This window comes from Tauraco erythrolophus, chromosome W (genome assembly GCF_009769465.1).
Source record: "Tauraco erythrolophus isolate bTauEry1 chromosome W, bTauEry1.pri, whole genome shotgun sequence".
Taxonomy (NCBI): Eukaryota; Metazoa; Chordata; class Aves; order Musophagiformes; family Musophagidae; genus Tauraco; species Tauraco erythrolophus.
In genome coordinates this window covers 6,603,479-6,621,023 of record NC_141497.1, presented here as the reverse complement: position 1 = coordinate 6,621,023, position 17,545 = coordinate 6,603,479, and the positions used below count along the sequence as shown (strand labels likewise).

Sequence of the window (17,545 nt, the reverse complement as noted above, 5' to 3'; positions counted from 1 at the left end):
GCTGGCAGCTCATGGCTTAGACAGGTATACTCTTCGCTGGGTAAAAAACTGGCTGGATGGCTGAGCCCAGAGAGTTGTGATGAATGAAGTTATATCCAGTTGGTGGCCAGTCACAAGTGGTGTTCCCCAGGGCTCAGTTCTGGGGCCAGTCTTGTTTAATATCTTTATCGATGATCTGGATGAGGGGACTGAGTGCTCCCTAAGTAAGTTTGCAGACGACACCAAGCTAGGCGGGAATGTTGATCTGCTCGAGGGTAGGAAGGCTCTGCAGAGGGATCTGGACAGGCTGGATCGATGGGCCAAGGCCAATTGTATGAGGTTCAACAAGGCCAAGAGCTGGGTCCTGCATTTGGGTCACAACAACCCCATGCAACACTATAGGCTTGGAGGAGAGTGGCTGGAAAGCTGTCCGGCGGAAAAGGACCTGGAGGTGCTGGTTGACAGCCAGCTGAACATGAGCCAGCAGTGTGCCCAGGTAGCCAAGAAGGCCAACAGCATCCTGGCCTGTATCAGAAATGGTGTGGCCAGCAGGAGCAGGGAAGTGATCGTCCCCCTGTACTCAGCACTGCTGAGGTTGCACCTTGAATACTGTGTTCGGTTTTGGGCCCCTCATTACAAGAAGGACATTGACGTGTTGACGTGTGTCCAGAGAAAGGCAACAAAGCTGGTGAAGGGTCTGGAGCACAAGTCTTATGAGGAGTGGCTGAGGGAACTGGGGTTGTTTAGCCTGGAGAAAAGGATGCTCAGGGGAGACATTATGGCTCTCTACAACTACATGAAAGGAAGTTGTAGTGAGGTCAGTGTTGGTCTCTTCTCCAAGGTAGCCAGCGATAGGATGAGAAGAAATGGCCTCAAGTTGCGCCAGGGGAGGTTTAGATTAGATATTAGGAAAAATTTCTTTACTTAAAGACTGGTCAAACATTGGAACAGATTGCCCAGGGAAGTGGTGGAGTCACCATGCCTGGAAGTGTTCAAAAAACGTGTAGATGTAGCGCTTCAGGACATGGTTTAGTGTTGCGGACTACTGATGCCTCAGTCTTCGGGGATCACAACCCAGAAGGTCGTTGTGATCTTCCTCGTATATCAGAAGGCTCTAACACCCTCCAAAGGTCCTTGTCACAACCAAAGGTTTCTAACAGAGAGCTTCAAGACGCTGCTCTCCAGGGGCTCCTATCACTCCAGTCTCCAGGAGGGAACTGCCCCACTCCCTCCTGGGAGTGCCCCACCTTTAAACCTCCATGAGTCACGTGGTTTCCGGTTGACCAACGTGACTCACAGCACCTGTCCTAACAAGGCACAGGTGCTTTCTATTGTAGTAGCCAGGAACTCCCCCGACAGTTTAGTGGGCATGGTGGTATTGGGTTGATGGTTGGACTTGATGATCTTAGAGGTCCTTTCCAACCTTAATGATTCTGCTGCCTCCCTGGAGCCCAGGTTAAGGACATCACTAGGAAACTTCCTAGCCTGGTACAGCCCTCAGACTACTACCCGTTATTGCTCTTCCATGTGGGTGGTGATGAAGCTGCAACACGAAGTCCAAGGTCGATCACGGGAGACTTCAGGGCCCTGGGAAAGCTGGTAAAGGGATCTGGGGCACAGGTTATCTTTTCTTCTGTCCTTCCAGTTGCGAGCAGTGACACTGGAAGAAGCAGATGTGTCCAATCAATTAATATGTGGCTCCATAGCTGGTGTCATCGCCACAATTTTGGCTTTTTCGATAATGGGATGGGCCACATGGCACCAGGCTTACTGGCACCAGATGGGATTTGCCTTTCTCAGAGGGGAACAAGGGCATTAGTACAACAGCTAGCAGGGCTTTAAACTAGATTTGAAGGGGAAGGGGGGTAATATCAAGCTTGACAAAGATCTGCCGGAAGCACCTGAATAGCAGCAGAAAAGAATTCCAGCCACTCCAGCCAGGAAGTCAGATTCATCTGGGGCCCAAATTAAATGCCTCTATGCTAATGCACGCAGCACGGGGAATAAGCAAGAGGAGTTGGGCAAACTCAAGTGGAAAAAGAGAGTGTACAGATCATGGAAGGAGGGGCAGGCCACTTGGGAGGAATATAGGTCTGCTGTCAGAGGATGTAGGGAGGCAACTAGGAAAGCTAAGACCTCCTTGGAATTAAACCTTGCAAGGAAGGCCAAGGACAACAGAAAGGGCTTCTTCAAATACATTGCAGATCAAACTAACACTAGAGGCAATGTAGGCCCACTGGTGAATGAGGAGGGTGCCCTGGTGACAGAGGATAAGAAGAAGGCAGAGTTACTGAATGCCTTCTTTGCCTCAGTCTATACTGCTGGAGGCTATCCTGATGAGCCCCAGAACCCTGAGGCTCCTGAGGAAGTCAGGATAGAGGAGGAGTCTACCTTGGTTGATGAGGACTTGGTTAGGGACCAGTTAAGCAACCCGGCCATCCATAAGTCCATGGGTCCGGATGGGATGCACCTGCGGGTGCTGAGGGAGCTGGCGGATGTCATTGCCAGACCACTCGCCATCATCTTTGCTAAATCGTGGGGAACGGGAGAGGTGCCTGAGGACTGGAAGAAAGCAAATGTCACTCCGGTCTTCAAAAAGGGCAAGAAGGAAGACCCAGGTAACTATAGACCGGTCAGCCTCACCTCTATGCCTGGAAAGATAATGGAACAACTTGTCCTTGGTGCTGTCTCTAGGCATATCAAGGATAAGAGGGTCATTAGGGGCATTCAATATGGCTTCACTAAGGGGAAGTCGTGCTTGACAAACCTGACAGCCTTTGATGAGGACATCACCCAGTGGGTGGATGATGGTAGAGCAGTGGATGTGGTCTATCTTGACTTCAGTAAAGCATTTGACACAGTCTCCCACGGCATCCTCACAGCTAAACTGAGGAAGTGTGGTCTGGATGATCGGGTAGTGAGGTGGATTGTGAACTGGCTGAAGGATAGAAGCCAGAGAGTAGTGGTCAATGGGACAGAGTCCAGTTGGAGGCAAGTATCCAGTGGAGTCCCTCAAGGGTCGGTACTGGGACCTGTATTGTTCAACATATTCATCAATAACTTGGATGAGGGAATAGAGTGCATGGTCAGCAAGTTTGCTGATGACACTAAACTGGGAGGAGTAGCTGACACACCTGAAGGCTGTGCTGCCATTCAGAGAGACCTGGACAGGCTGAAGAGTTGGGCGGGGAGAAATTTAATGAAATGCAACAAGGGCAAGTGTAGAGTCTTGCATCTGGGTAAGAACAATCCCATGTACCAGTACAAGTTGGGGACTGAACTGTTGGGGAGCAGCACAGGGGAAAGGGACCTGGGGGTCCTGGTGGACAGCAGGATGACCATGAGCCAGCAATGTGCCCTTGTGGCCAAGAAGGCCAATGGCATCCTGGGGTGTATTAGAAGGGGTGTGGTGAGTAGGTCGAGAGAGGTTCTCCTCCCCCTCTACTCTGCCCTGGTGAGGCCGCATCTGGAATATTGTGTCCAGTTCTGGGCCCCTCAGTTCAAGAAGGACAAGGAACTGCTTGAGAGAGTCCAGCGCAGGGCCACAAAGATGATGAAGGGAGTGGAGCATCTCCCTTATGAGGAAAGGCTGAGGGAGCTGGGTCTCTTTAGCTTGGAGAAGAGGAGACTGAGGAGGGACCTCATTAATGTTTATAAATATGTTAAGGGTGACTGTCATGAGGATGGAGCCAGGCTCTTCTCAGTGGCGTCCAATGATAGGACAAGGGAAATGGATATAAACTGGAACATAGGAGGTTCCGCTTAAACATGAGGAAGAACTTCTTCCCAGTAAGGGTAACAGAACACTGGAACAGGCTGCCCAGAGAGGTTGTGGAGTCTCCTTCTCTGGAGATGTTCAAAACCCGCCTGGACACATTCTTGTGTGATCTAGTCTAGGTGGTCCTGCTCCGGCAGGGGGATTGGACTAGATGATCCTTTGAGGTCCCTTCCAATCCCTAACATTCTGTGTGTGTGTGCCTGCAGGAATATGATCTTATTGGCATCACGGAGATGTGGTGGGATGAATCCTTTGACTGGAGTGTCAGAATGGAAGGATATAAGCTCTTTAGGAAGGATAGGCAGGGGAGAAGAGGAGGAGGGGTTGCCCTCTATGTCAGTGACCATCTGGAGTGTATGGAGCTGCACCTGGGGACAGATGAGGAGCCAACTGAGAGCTTATGGATCAGGATTAAAGGGAGGGCAGGGACAGGGGACATAGTAGTGGGGGTCTGCTACAGGCCAACTGACTGGGAAGACTGAGTGGATGAGGCCCTCTACAGACAGATAGGAGCTGCCTCACGTTCACGAGCCCTGGTCCTCATGGGGAACTTCAACCACCCCGATATCTGTTGGAGGGACAACACAGCAGGGCATAGGCAATCCAGGAGGTTCCTGGAATGCATGGATGATAACTTCCTCCTCCAAGTGGTAGAGGAACCAATGAGGAGAGGTGGTATGCTGGACCATCTTTTCACCAACAAAGAAGGGCTGGTGGGGAACATGACGCTCAAGGGCAGCCTTGGCTGCAGTGATCATGAAATGGTGGAGTTCGAGATTCTTAGGGAGGCAAGGAGGGTGCACAGTAAGCTCACTACCCTGGATTTCAGGAGAGCAGACTTTGGCCTCTTCAGGGATCTCCTTGCTAGAGTACAATGGGATGAAGCCCTGGAGGGAAGAGGGGCCAAAGAAAGCTGGTTAATATTCAAGGATCACCTCCTCCAAGCTCAGGAGCAGTGCATCCCTGTGGAGAAATTTTCCAGCTGCTGCAGCATACTGTGAAAGTTCTTTCCCCATGCAGTCTGGCTGAGAAACACCTGTAGCTTGTTACACTGGGAAAGTTGTTTTGAAACAGGTGCTGTAGCATTCAGCCAATCACTCTGGGAGGTAGATGGTTAAGTGACCAATAGTCTTGACCCATCTGGTGAACCATGTGACTTGTAATTATTTAAGGTAGGGCATTTCCTCCTAGAAGGTGGGCTGTTTTTTCTTTGATGCTGGGTGTTTTCCTCCTGAGTGCTGGAGGTACGTTGGCCTGTGTTGGGGCTACAGCCTGAAGCCTTCTTGTTGTGACAGTTGGTGACCCTGCCATGATCTGACTGCAACTGAAATCAGAAGGTGTATGCATTTTATTGTGGGGCTCCAGGGGCAGAACTTAGTCTAAAAAGATGGGGCAAAACTCTGTGAAAGAAAGTGTGATGTTTTCTGCTTTCAAATCTGTAATAACGGATGCAGGAGCTGACATAAGTGATAAAACTCTTTGTGAATTGCAAAATTGGGTGACAGAACATGAATGTCTAGCTGACCTTAACACTGCCTTTAGCCTAGAAGCCTGGAAATGTCTAGGGGATAAGTTAATACATGAAATTGTGTTTGGAGATAAGAGCATAGTTGACCTGCTACGTACATGGGGGATCCTGCATGATATAATGTGAAAATGGACAGCAGGAAGAAAAGAAAAAGAATTATTGGGCTCTGATGAATCTGTGAGTGAAGGTTCTGAAGGGGATGATGAGTTATCTGATGGGACGCTGACCCTGGGCAACATGGGCAGTGTACTCACTGTGCCTCCACTACCTTCAGAGACTGAGAGAGTTGTGGAGACTGCATGGGGATCCTACCCCTCTCTGTGGGATTATGTTCCGCATGATTTTGTGATACTGGAATATCCCTCTGAACAAAACAAAGCATTGGAGTGTCCCCCACCCTCTGCCCCAGCTGCCTACCCTTCCTCCTCTGTGCTACAGCTGCCTGTACAGCCAGCAGGATCTGTCCTTCCTATGGCTCTGCCATTCACTCCTCAACCAGGCCAGGCACCCATGCTTGCTGCTCCACAGTCAGCCCTGACGGCGCTGCTGCAAGGACCTTTCACACTGTTCCCGGGTGTGACCATGGCGCCCTGGTCTTCTGCGACTCTGTTTCCAGCGCCTTTGTGTCCCATGCCATCGCCTATAGGGCTTGGCTATCCAGCACATGCACCAGCATCTGGGCATTTTTCAGTACAGGCGCAGATGGTGCAACCACCATTGGCAAGTTTCTTGACATACCAGTTTTTGGCGGTCCTTCAAGAAATGTCACAGCAGCTTGTGGTACTGATGGAGGTGTTGCAGCAGGCTACTACTGCTGGACTTGCGCCAGGACGACCTGGGCTGGCTATGCCAACCGGCCCAGCAACAGCCCCAGAAATGGCATTGAGCACGGTGCCGGCAGCAATGGTGTCGCCACAAGCCGCAACGCCGCAAGCTGCATTGCCGTGCATAGCTCCACAACCGTCCACAGCCTCTGCCATTACACCGCCTGCTGGCCCGGTGCTTGTACCCTGCCAGCCTTCCTCATCCGTGAGGCCATTGGACATACTTCTACCTGACGATGTAAGCAGTGTCACTAAGGACACGCTTACTACACTGCAGGAAACTGTGGTGGCAGTTAGACGCTGGCAACCAGTAACACAGCTGGCCCACAACCGTCCTTGGACGCTTCCAGAATGTAAGGTGACTGTGCGTCCGAAAAATTCAAAACAGTTTTGGGAAGCGGTCAAGAGGTGGGCTCTGGAGGCTGGGGACTGGGATTTAATAGAGAAAGTCGGCATGCCTGAATATGAAAAGGGACCTGAGCAGGTTGTTCAGGGAAGTAGTGAACCCACAGAGGGTATTATCCAAGCCTTTCCTGTGCAGAAGGCGCTTCCTAACTCAGGTCAGTCTGACAAACATGAAGTTATCTGTTGGAGAGTGGTTCAAGATCTACAGTCCAAAGTGGCACAATATGGCCTAAGTTCTCCTCAAGTCATGCAGATCATTAGAATACTAAATACTGACTTGCTCTCTCCATTTGATATTAAGCATCTAGGTCAGGTATTATTTCAACCTGTTCAATATGCAGTCTTTGAGGCCAATTGGAGAAGGATGGCTGAAAGAACTGCAGCTGGGAACATGCAATTACCTCCAACTGATCCTAGATATGGAGTTCCAGCAGATGCTCTTATGGGAGCTAATGCTTTCTCTGATCCTGATGTTCAAGCTACTTGGCATTCTCAAGTCCTTGAGCAGGCTCAAAAAATTGGTATGGGAGCCCTATTAAAAAGCATAGACATGGCTGCTCCTAAAACACGATATGTGAAGATATCTCAAGGACAGAAAGAGCACTTTTTATCCTTTGTGGAGAAAATTGCTGCAGCCCTTGAAAAACAGGTTGAAGATGAGACCCTGAGGCAGCTATTGTGCGAACAACTAGCAAGAGATAATGCCAATGATGAATGCAGAAGAATTATAGATGCTTTGCCAGGGGAACCCACACTAACAGACATGGTCGAAGCCTGCTCGAAGGTAGGATCTGAAGATCATAGATCTGCTCTGGCTGCAGTTCTGCAGCCTATTCAATTCAAAAATTCTGATCGTAGACCAAAAAGGCAACCTAAGAGTGAGAGCAAGCAGAAACAGACCAGACAAAAGAGGAAAAATAAGGACAACAGGAGAGTGGCTTGCTGTGAGAGATGCGATAGGCCAGGTCACTTTGCAAAATATTGCAAAGCTACGTACCATGTCAATGGACGACTCTTGACATGTTCGGGAAACTTGACCAGGAGCGTAATGGGGATGTGCGCTCAGACACAAATGTTTCCCCAGGGCATGGCACCGACGCAGGCCTACTCAGCCAGCCTAGGGCCAGTACCCAGGGATCAGCTGGGGTGGATGTACACACCACATCAACAGTCATCTTAGAATCCTGTCGTGTTTATAAGGTTCCCTTGGATGCATTAGGGCCCCTAGGACAGGGACTGAGTGCATTGCTGGTGGGAAGATCTAGTACCACCATTCAAGGGATCTTTGTACACCCAGGCGTTATTGATGCTGACTTTACAGGCTGGATCTGTGCTATGGTTTCCACACCCACCCCCCCTGTTACTATTCCAGAAAAAACTCGTATCGCTCAACTCGTGCCTTTCAAATCATGTGTTCCTAAGATAGAACAGCAAAGTTGCGAAGATGGTGGCTTTGGATCCATGGGATTTCTGCAGGTCTTTTGGACCGCAGATATATCTAGCCAAAAGCCACAGATGACATGCACCCTAACTCTACCAAATGCCCAGCCATCCAAAATTCAGCTCTGAGGTTTGATTGACACGGGCGCTGATGTGACAATCATCTCCTTCTCTGCATGGCCTCCCATGTGGCCTTTAGCCCCTGTGGGGTCAGCCATTGCAGGGTTGGGGGGAACCACACAGAGCTATTTAAGCGAACGACCTGTGGTGGTGAAGAATGCAGAGGGGCAAACAGCTGCAGTTCGGCCCTATGTCACTGCAGCTCCGCTTAACCTCTGGGGGCAGGATGTATTGGTGGCTTGGGGGGTACGGATTGGGACAAATTTTTGATGGTGGCCACTGTACTGAAGGGTGCAGAGTATCCTACGTTGCCTTTGTGGTGGCTAGTGAGCAAACCTGTCATGCAACCCCAGTGGCCCCTACCAAAAGAAAAATTAGTCGCCCTTCATCAGTTAGTTCAGGAACAATTACAACAGGGACACCTTGAGCCTTCCACTAGTCCCTGGAACACTCCTGTCTTTGTAATTAAGAAAAAATCAGGAAAATGGAGATTGTTGCAGGATCTCCGAAAAATCAATGCAGTTATGGAAAGTATGGGGGCTTTGCAGCCTGGTATGCCCTCACCTACCATGATTACAGAAGAGTGGGAAATCCTGATCATTGATTTGAAGGACTGTTTTTTCACAATCCCCTTACATCCTGATGACAAACCAAAGTTCGCCTTTACTGTGCCTGCGGTTAACAATGCTGAACCCGCGAAGAGATATCAATGCAAGGTCCTACCTCGGCATAAAGAACAGCCCAACTATCTGTCAATGGTACGTTGCTCAAGCTTTGTCCGGAATCTGTGAGCAGTTTCCTGAGGCATACTGCTACCATTACATGGATGATATCCTGGTGGCAGCATCCACCCAGGACGAGCTGCTGAGGATACAGCCTCGGCTGCTCGCTGCTCTGCATTCTTATGGATTGCAAGTGGCTCTGGAGAAAGTTCAACAGCATCCTCCTTGGAGATATTTAGGAGTCACAATTCTGGATCAAACTATACAACACCAAGAGGTGCAATTCTTGGGTTCTATTAAGACCTTGAATGATGCTCAGAAATTGCTGGGTATCATCAATTGGTTACGTCCCTATCTAGGGCTAACCACGGCACAGCTTTCCCCGCTTTTTAATATTTTAAAGGGGGACCCTGAGTTGAATTCACCTCGAAAATTGACTCCTGAAGTGCGATGAGCACTGGAGGAGGTTCAACAGGCCATTTCTGCTTGTCAGGTTTATCGAGTGGATCCCTCCATTGATATCACTGTTTTCATTACCACTCCAGATTTTCATCCTACAGGTATCATTGGCCAGTGGAATAAACAGTGGCCTGACCCCTTGCATATTCTGGAATGGGTCTTTTTGCCACGTTAGCCAAAAAAGACAGCACCCACATTATTTGAATTAATTGCTTGTCTGATAATCAAATGCCGTCAGCGGTGTTTACAATTGATGGCAGCAGATTCTGCAACAATTGTTCTTCCAGTACAGCAGGAATACTTTGAGTGGAGCCTTACTAACAGTGCTCCTCTGCAAAGTGCGCTGGAAAATATCTCGGGACAAATTGCTTATCTGCCTAGCCATAAATTGCTTCAATTGGCAAAATCGACAAGCTTTACCTTGTGGCCAAAAAATAGCCGAGTGCCAGTACAAGGACCCACCGTCTTCACTGACGGGTCCGGGAAAACTGGGAAAGCTATTGTTACCTGGAAGGAGGAATCTGAGTGGCAGGTGCTGGAAGGCCATGAGTCAGGCTCAGCCCAGTTGGTTGAACTAAGGGCTGTTGCCATGGCCTTTCAACGGTTCTCGCAGGTACCTTTGAATTTGGTCACCAATTCCGCTTATGTAGTGGATATAACCCAATGCTTAGATTGTTCGCTTCTGAAAGAAGTAAATAATGCGGCTCTGTTTTCACTATTGAAAACTTTATGGTATGCTATTCAAGCTCGAGTTCACCCATATTATATTCTGCATATTCATAGTCATACCAACTTGCCAGGTTTTATAACAGAAGGCAATGCCAGGGCTGACATGCTAGTGAACCCTGCGTGGGTAGCGCCTCAGCCTGATAAAATTGCGCAAGCCAAGGCATCAAATAGTTTCTTCTATCAAAGTGCGCATACCCTGCAGAAGCAGTTCCACTTAACGCCCACTGAGGCTCAGGACATTGTCAGTGCTTGTGCTGACTGTCATGGACTTGCTGCACCTCTGCCATCGGGGGTAAACCCCAGAGGCCTAAAAGCCTTGCAGCTTTGGCAGATGGATATAATGCATGTTCCTGAATTTGGCAGGTGAAAGTATGTGCACGTGTCTATTGACACTTTCTCCTCAGCTATGTGGGCGTCTGTTCATACTGGGGAGAAAGGTCACGATGTCATTGCCCGTTGGAAACTCGCTTTTGCGGTCTTGGGCGTGCCTTTTTCTGTGAAAACCGATAATGGCCCGGCCTATGTCTCACAGAAGACACACGGCAGTTTTTACACCTATGGGGTGTAAATCATACTTTGGGTATTCCGCATTCTCCTACTGGCCAAGCCATTGTTGAATGCGCTCATGGCACTCTGAAGTGTGTTTTAGATAAACAAAAAAGGGGGAATGCATGGAAAAACCCCACAGAGTCGCCTAGAGAAAGCGTTATATACAATTAACCATTTTATGGTACCACTAAATTCAAATAATCCTGTTATTCTGAATCATTTTTTTTCGTTGCAGTCTTCAGGCGAGACGCACCTGCCTCGAGCGAAAGTCTGGGTACGGGACCTACTCACTAAGAAGTGGGAAGGCCCGTATGAGCTTATTGCTTGGGGTTGTGGGTATGCTTGCGTTTCCACAGATACTGGGGTACGATGGCTACCCACAAGATGCGTTCGCCCTGACCTGCGGCACCAGAAGCAAAAAAGGCAACCTTCAAATGATGGCCAGAATGCGGATCATCAATCGAATGATCCTTTTGATGAAGATAATGACAGAAATGTCGACCATCAGCCTGGTCCATCCACAAGTAGAGACTGAACTTTAAGTTTCTTATGGAGTCAGAATGTTAGAGCCCTTAAGGCTATTTGGAATTAATGATGGAATGTATAACTGGGCTTGCTAGATGTGTCTCCCATGGCATTGCTGGACAATCTCTCTGCCCACCTTAAATTGGTCTTAAACAAAAAGGGGGAATTGTGGAGAAATTTTCCAGCTGTTGCAGCATCCTGTGAAAGTTCTTTCCCCATGCAGTCTGGCTGAGAAACACCTGTAGCTTGTTACACTGGGAAAGTTGTTTTGAAACAGGTGCTGTAGCATTCAGCCAATCACTCTGGGAGGTGGATGGTCAAGTGACCAATAGCCTTGACCCATCTGGTGAACCATGTGACTTGTAATTATTTAAGGTAGGGCATTTCCTCCTAGAAGGTGGGGCTGTTTCTGTTAGAAGCAGGGCATTTTCCTCTTGAGTGCTGGAGGTACACTGGCCTGCTTTGGAGCTATAGCCTGAAGCCTTCTCGTTGCGAAACATCCCAACAAACAAGAAGTTGGGTAGGAACACTAGGAGACCTACATGGGTGAACAAGGAGCTCCTGGACCAACTTGGACACAAAATGAAGCCTACAGAGGATGGAAGCAAGGACAGATAGCCTGGGAAGAATACAGAGCAATTGTCTGAGCAACCACAGCTCAGGTTAGGAAAGCTAAAGCCCTGAGAGAGTTAAATCTGGCCAGGGACATCAAGGGCAACAAGAAAAACTTCTATAGATATGTCAGTGATAAAAAGAGATCTAGGGAAAATGTAGGCTCTCTCCAGAAGGAAACGGGGGACCTGGTTACCCAGGATATGGAGAAGGCTGAGGTTCTCAATGATGACTTTGCCTCAGTCTGCACTGGCAAGAGCTCCAGCTGCACAGCCCAAGTCACAGAAGGCAAAGGCAGGGACTGGGAGAATGAAGAACTGCCCACTGTAGGAGAAGATCAGGTTCAAGACCATCTAAAGAACTTGAAGGTGGACAAGTCCATGGGACCTGATGAGGTGCATCCTTAGGGTCCTGAGGGAACTGGCAGATGAAGTTGCTAAGCCACTATCCATCATGTTTGAGGAGTTGTGGCAATCTGGTGAAGTTCCTGATGATTGGAAGAGGGGAAACATAGCCCCCATCTTTAAAAAGGGAAAAAAAAAAAGACCCAGGGAATTACAGGCCAGTCAGTCTCACCTCTGTGCCCGGCAAGATCATGGAGCAGATCCTCCTGGTGACTATGCTAAGGTACATGGAAAATAAGGAGGTGATTGGTGACAGCCAACATGGCTTCACTAAGGGCAAATCCTGCCTGACTAATTTGGTGGCTTTCTATCATGAGGTTACATTGTTGATGGATAGGGGAAGAGCAACTGACATTGTCTATCTGGACTTGTCCAAAGCATTTAACACTGTGATACTGTCCCACATGACATCTTCGTTAACAGTTCAATGTCCAAGTGGAGGCCAGTGATGAGTGGTGTTCCTCTGGGGTCAGTACTATTTAACATCTTTGTTGGAGACACGGACAGTGGGATTGAGTGCACCCTCAGCAAGTTTGCAGATGACACCAAGCTGTGTGGTGTGGTGGACACACTGAAGGGAAGGGATGCCATCCAGAGGGACCTTGACAGGCTGGAGAGATGAGCCTGTGAGAACCTCATGAAGTTCAACAAGGCCAAGTGCAAGGTCCTGCATGTGGGTCGGGGCAATCCCAAGCACAAGTACAGATTGAGTGGAGAATGGGTTGAGAGCAGCCCTGAGGAAAAGTACTTGGGAGTGCTGGTTGATGAGAAGCTCAACATTATGGCATTCAATTATTATTACCCAGCTGGCTTGAATTGAATGTAATTAACTAAACTAATTAACTAAGGTTTAGACCCTGCCTCTAAAAGGTGGGCTATTTCTTCCTGGCTGTGGAAAATGCAATGACATCCTTGGAGCCGCAGCCCAGGCTGGTGAGCAACAACTGGTGACCCTGATGTGATATGAACACAAGAGACCGTGAAGACTGTGACTCCGACTCCTGAGCCAGAGCCAAAAGAGCTGGAGCGAGAGTCCTTCGGTAAAGAAGGTAAAGCCCCAATCCCAAAAGAGGGAAGTGAGCTGGAGTTGGAATGAATGAACTGGGTCTCTGTTCACTGTAAAGCCTTCTTGAAAACAAAAAACTGTAAAACAAAAAGGGGGAATTATGGCATCCAATTATTATTACCTAGCTGGCTTGAATTGAATGTAACTAACTAAGGTTTAGACCCTGCCTACAAAAAGTGGGCCATTTCCTCCTGGCTGTGGAAGATGCAACGACATCCTTGGAGCTGCAGCCCAGGCTGGTGATCGACACAACATGAGCTGGCAATGTGCGCTGGCAGCCCAGAAAGCCAACCGTGTCCTGGGCTGCATCCAAAGAAGCATGGGCAACAGGTCGAGGGAGGTGATTCTTATTGAATAAAACATATTGAAGTATTTAATTTTCTTTAATGAAAAAAAAATCCTGATTTTCTTGTGTGTGTTATAACACCACTTTCTAAAAGAACTAATGACTTAAATTAGTTATTTTCTTGTGCAGGTAATCATATCATAGTACTCAGAAAATAGCCATTTCTACAAATTCTCTTATTTGAACGGGATTTAAAAAACATAAAATGGTCCAGTGACATTCTCATTGGAAAATTCCAACAGAAACCAAGTAGTCAAATAGGTGTTGTGTCTTACTATGATGTTTATACTGGCTAAACCATATTTGATATAGAAGACACCTGGCATTTTAAAAGCAAAATTTCAGTATTTACATTTTATTTACCCACTAAATGACTAATTAAGAAAAATTGTTACATAAAGAAGTTACTAAAATCACATAAAGACTCCATCAACATGAATTTGTAAGAATCAGATAGAAATAGATTGAAGTGGTATTCCTGGGTCAAGTTTGTCATTTTAGAATCACAGAATGGTTTGGGTAGGAAGGGACCTCCAAGATCATCCAGTTCCAACCCCCCTGCCATGGGCAGGGACACCCTCCACTACACCAGGTTGCCCAAAGCCTCATCCAACCTGGCCTTGAACACTTCCAGGGATGGGGCATCTACAACCTCTCTGGGCAACCACATTTTCCATTGAATTCATAGGTGTATATGTCCACATATATGTATGTGAACTCTAAATAGGTAGTTTATTAAACTTTAGTTTGTTACCAGAACAAGAAGAGAAATATTTTCCCCCTTAAAGAGTTTCAGTGTATTAAATTAAGCAGAAAGACTTATGAACATGCTTCATTTACTACACCAATTATTTCTCTTTATTTCAAATGGATAACTTGAAGTTGTGAATGAAAAAACGATTATAGGATTGGGACCTTTTATATTAACTTGGAAGAAAGGTATATAATACATTTCTTTCAGAGTCCAGTTTACTCTGTCTCCATTAAACTTACATGAACATGTACTCATTAGATATTAGTATTTCCGGTATTGAATAACCATATTCTCCAATGCATCTTCATTTCTGTACTTTCAAACAAAAACACATACACTTGTAAAACAAAGTTTGATTCATCCAACATTATGAATTTTATAGTTTTTTAAGCTTGAGAGGCATTTTAAATCTGTATTAAAGACAGAGCATTATTCAGGAAATCCTAAGACTTGGAAAGATTCAAGTGCATTTAGTGTAAGATGTTATCCCTTTATGCAAATAACATCCATCCAGGGCTGAAAGGGTGTGTTTATATATCACAGGATAGTTAGTTAGCTGTGTCCAACTGTATGGCTGAATCCTGAAGTCCGCAGACACGGAAGGCTTCCTCTAAAAATCAAAGGATTTTTGTCCAAGTACTGAGGAACAAAACAACATGAGTAGGAAAAGACATAGTTAATTCATCAGATATAAATGCTATTATCTCGTTCTATGATTATTCACAGTTTTACCTGTACAGAGGAAAACCAGAAAATTTTTCAGACTAGGAGATTCTCTTTCACCAAACGCTCCTTCACAACTCACAATTAAAATATTTCCAGTAGATCTGGTGGTGGTGGTCCTTCATCTGAACATCAGCATTTTCCTCTGTGCTAGTCCAAAAAGGTTGTTTTTAAAAACTGCTCCAGTTCGGTAAGTCTACCTGGAAATTCCTCGCCCCGGCAATGCTTTCAGCATCGGGTGCTTCAGTTCCTGCGATGCGGCTTATTTACATCCACAGAGACGGACATGAATAACAGTAACTCTAGCAAGTGTCCCTGGTTTGACATATCTCATCCACTGGGGCGAGGACGACGACATGGACCTTTGTGAGTTCGTTTTAAGACGCCTTTTTGAGTCTGCCTCCTGCGAGGTGGCATTTTGCAGTCCTCCTCCCCACCATACTTAAGGAAGGCAAAAATAAAACCCAAAACGTGTGTTTTTTTCAACAGTCACTTCATCACAAATCACTGGCTGCTTTCCTCTCAGCGCAGGCCTAAGCGTAAACTTCGGTCTTGTTCCGCACACCAGGAGGGAAAAGAAACTCAGACAGCAGCTGAAGGGGTGAGGAAGGGGAGAGAGTCACGCCGCTGCCAGGCGAGGCAAAGCGGAGGAAGTCACTCCTGCTGTAGCGGAGCTGGAAGGGGAGCGGCGTGGAGCAGCGCAGTAGCAGCGACGGAAGCGACCCTAGTTGAGTGAGAAAAAGGCAGCGGAGGAAAGGGTGAGACTGTTGGTGTTTGGCGCCGGTGGAGGGAGTCGTTCCTGCAGCTGCACTTCCGGTCGGCATTTTGTTCTGAGAAGGAGCGAGAGACACACACGCACAGGATCCGATCCTATCCTATCCTATCCTATCCTTTCCTTTCCTTTCCTTTCCTTTCCTTTCCCCTCCTCTTCTCCCCTACCCCCCACCCCCTGCTCTGTACCGACTCACTGTGCCCAGGCTGCCACCTTCCCCACCCTCCTGCATTCGCGTATACAGAGGGAGTGGCGGCGGCCTCTTGGCAGCTGCCCCCAGCCATCCCCCTGCGGCTCGGAGTGTGTCTCGGAACCGGTTCGGTTCTGCCCGGCTCGGGTTGATGTTGTGAAGCAGGCTCAGGGGGAAGGGATTTGCCTCGGCCGCTCACTCCCCGGCTCTACATGTTCGCTGCACTGAGGAGGAGACGGAAGAGGAGCCAGCCCCCTTCCCGGCCCGGATTATTGTTGTTATATTATCTCCCCTCCTCCTCCTGCTCCGCGGCGGCGGCGGCCTAGCAGCGGCGGCAGCTCCTCTGAGGAGGGAGGGGGCGGATTTCTCTCCCCCTCTCTCGGATTCTCGTTGGATTCAGACGCCGATTTGCTCAGGTAATCCCCCTCCTTGTCTCCCCTTCCCCTCCCTGCCCTCTCCAGCAGCGGGCCGGGCCTCCCAGCCCCGGCGGCCCAGCACTGCCGGGAGCAGAGGGGATTAGCTGTTATCCGGGGTAGAGGGGAATAAGTGGCAACCGGAGATGTTTATTTCGTAGCCCTCCTTTCTGCTCGCTCGGGTTTGGCGGAGGAGATTGGTTCCTCCCGGGCTGCCGGGAGGCCTAGGCCTGGTGGAGAGCGCAGGCCCGCCGGCCAGCGCCTTTACTCGAGCTCAGGGATTAAAAAGGCGAAGCGGCTTCTCAGTGACAGGCCTCAGCCCGGAGAAGAGCAGGAGGAGGAAACAATATAATTAGCCGCAAACGTGCACTGATCCTTTTGTCGTATTTACGACTTCACCAGGGCAAGGAAGGAAGGTCCTAGCACAGACAGCCCTCTGAAGTAGGGAAGGAGTAAGCAGAGGAATAGGGGATGAGAGACAATGTAAATACCCCGGAACAAAAATATTATCTCTCTTCGCTATTGCCTTCTTCTTCTAACCAACTCTATTCTGAACATTCAAAAGGTCGAATGTACATCGATTTATAATGTGCAGGGGTTTAATCTCTAACGTAGTGATTGATTAGAGTGTTAATCACTTAGTATATTTATAGCATAAAAACAGCACTTGTAGGATGATTGACACAACACAGGCACCAGCAGACCCAGGAAATACAGCTAGACAAGCATATCGTGTCAGGTATTCTACACAATCTTAGTGTTTATGTGCTGTGTATGTTACAGGACTATGTACTAAATTCAGATTAAATACTATTTTATACTCTTAACAAACAGAAAATGAGAGGTGTGTGTAAAGTTCTACGTTTATGACATTTTAGGGGCCAAGGTGAAGATGAGATTTTACTCTAAGTACTTGAGAATCAAGAGTAAATTTAATTAAGTGAAAAGTGAGGAACGCTTAAAAAGTGTCATCCTTTCTTTTCAGGCCATATCGCTTTGAGATCCTCAGGTTGTTATTGGCTGTTTGTGTCCATGATGTTTGAATATGTAATCAAGTGTCATTTTAACAGGTCAAATGTGTTTTGTAAATGATGGTTGATTAAGTGTCAGGTCTATTTATAAACGGTAGCTAATTTACAGTAAAGTAGATCTTGGACTTACTGTGTGGTATTGAGAGTGTTATTAAAAACTGAGGTAGATTTAAAAC

At 47.7% G+C, this 17,545-nt stretch overlaps 1 protein-coding gene across 4 annotated transcripts in view; it reads left to right on the top strand.

The window, feature by feature from the left end:
- The first annotated feature begins 15,927 nt into the window (after window positions 1-15,927).
- Window positions 15,928-17,545, top strand: part of LOC104371354 (nipped-B-like protein) — a 215,448-nt gene continuing 213,830 nt past the window's right edge. For all 4 annotated transcript variants that reach the window (XM_086630241.1, XM_086630242.1, XM_086630238.1 and 1 more), the window contains exon 1: window positions 15,928-16,341. The gene's annotated coding sequence lies outside the window, so the exon portion shown is untranslated. The remainder of the gene's footprint in view (window positions 16,342-17,545) is intronic.